We start from the raw sequence: 2,437 nt of genomic DNA, 5'->3' as shown, positions 1-2,437 counted from the left end.
CTCGTCTCAGTATGAAAACCACCTATACCACCGTGTACCACTTATACCACAAGCCTTAGAATAGCGCTGCCTATTCCTTCGCTCGTCTCAGTATGAGAACCACCTATACCACCGTGTACCACTTATACCACAAGCCTTGGAAGAGCGATGCTTATTCCTTCGCTCGTCTCAGTATGAAAACCACCTATACCACCGTGTACCACTTATACCACAAGCCTTGGAAGAGTGATGCTTATTCCTTCGCTCGTCTCAGTATGAGAACCACCTATACCACCGTGTACCACTTATACCACAAGCCTTGGAAGAGTGATGCTTATTCCTTCGCTCGTCTCAGTATGAAAACCACCTATACCACCGTGTACCACTTATACCACAAGCCTTAGAAGAGCGCTGCCTATTCCTTCGCTCGTCTCAGTATGAAAACCACCTATACCACCGTGTACCACTTATACCACAAGCCTTAGAAGAGCGCTGCCTATTCCTTCGCTCGTCTGAGTATGAAAACCACCTATACCACCGTGTACCACTTATACCACAAGCCTTAGAATAGCGCTGCCTATTCCTTCGCTCGTCTCAGTATAAAAACCACCTATACCACCGTGTACCACTTATACCACAAGCCTAAGTGGAGCGCTGCCTATTCCTTCGCTCGTCTCAGTATGAAAACCACCTATACCACCGTGTACCACTTATACCACAAGCCTTGGAAGAGTGATGCTTATTCCTTCGCTCGTCTCAGTATGAAAACCACCTATTCCGCCTATACCACTTATACCACAAGCCTTGGAAGAGTGATGCTTATTCCTTCGCTCGTCTCAGTATGAAAACCACCTATACCACCGGGTGCCAAAGTAGACCCGGGCGGATAATAGCTCCGTCTGCCCCGTAGAAGGATTGGTCACCTATACGGTGCCTAGGGCCTCACAAGAGCGCTACCCATTCCTTAGCTCTTCTCAGTATGAAAACCACCTATACCACCGTGTACCACTTATACCACAAGCCTTAGAGTAGCGCTGCCTATTCCTTCGCTCGTCTCAGTATGAAAACCACCTATACCACCGTGTACCACTTATACCACAAGCCTTGGAAGAGCGATGCTTATTCCTTCGCTCGTCTCAGTATGAAAACCACCTATACCACCGTGTACCACTTATACCACAAGCCTTGGAAGAGTGATGCTTATTCCTAGCTTCGCTCGTCTCAGTATGAAAACCACCTATACCACCGTGTACCACCTATACCACAAGCCTTAGAGTAGCGATGCATGTTCCTTCGCTCTTCTCAGTATGAGAACCACCTATACCACCGTGTACCACTTATACCACAAGCCTTAGAAGATCGCTGCCTATTCCTTCGCTCGTCTCAGTATGAAAACCACCTTTACCACCGGGTGCCGAAGTAGACCCAGGCGGACGATAGCTCCGTCTGCCCCGTAGAAGGGTTGGCCACCTATACGGTGCCTAGGGCCTCACAAGAGCGCTACCCATTCCTTAGCCCGTCTCAGTATGAAAACCAACTGTACCACCGTGTACCACTTATACCACAAGCCTTAGAGTAGCGCTGCCCATCCCTTAGCTCGTCTCAGTACAAAAACCACCTGTACCACTTATACCACAAGCCTTAGAATAGCGGTGCCTATTCCTTCGCTCGTCTAAGTATAGCGACCTCCTCTACCACAACTTTCGTTCGTTTCAACATAAAATCACCTGTACCACTGCCTACCACTTAAACCACAGGCCTCAGAAGAGCCCTCCCTTTAGTTTCGCTCGTCTCAGTATAATAAAAACCGTGTATCACCGTATACCACTTGTGCCACGGGCGTCAGAACAGCGCTTCCTTTTCCTTAACTCGTTTTAATATTAAAACCACTTGTACCACCGCGTACCACTAGTACCACGGGCCTCACAAGGGCGCTGTCTTTTCTTTCGCATGTCTCAATCTAAAAACCACCTGTACCACCGTATACCACTTGTGCCACAAGCCTCAGAAGAGCGCTGCCTTTTCTTTCGCTCGTCTATAATCCGCACGCAAGTCGGCATGTCGCCGTGTGTCTGGGTGCATTCGCCCGCGATTTCGTGATGTGGACCCACACAAGTCGGGAAGCATTTACGTGCGAGCAAGGGACGTTCGTAGCGCCGGTAATCAGCACGCAGGTCGGCATGTCGCCGTGTGTCTGGGTGCATTCGCCCGCGATTTCGTGAGGTCGACCCACACACGTCGGGCAACATTTACGTGCGAGCAAGGGACGTGTCGCCGTGTATCCGGGTGCATTCGACGGCGATTTCGTGATGTGGACCCACACAAGTCGGGAAGCATTTACGTGCGCGCAAGGGACGTTCGTAGCGCCGTTAATCGGCACGCAGTTCATCATGTCGCCGTGTATCCGGGTGCATTCGCCGGCGATTTCGTGATGTCTTACATGGACGCTCCGCCAAAA

Source organism: Branchiostoma lanceolatum, chromosome 3 (assembly GCF_035083965.1).
Source record: "Branchiostoma lanceolatum isolate klBraLanc5 chromosome 3, klBraLanc5.hap2, whole genome shotgun sequence".
NCBI classification, from domain to species: Eukaryota; Metazoa; Chordata; class Leptocardii; order Amphioxiformes; family Branchiostomatidae; genus Branchiostoma; species Branchiostoma lanceolatum.
Note: the sequence above shows the minus strand (reverse complement) of the source record.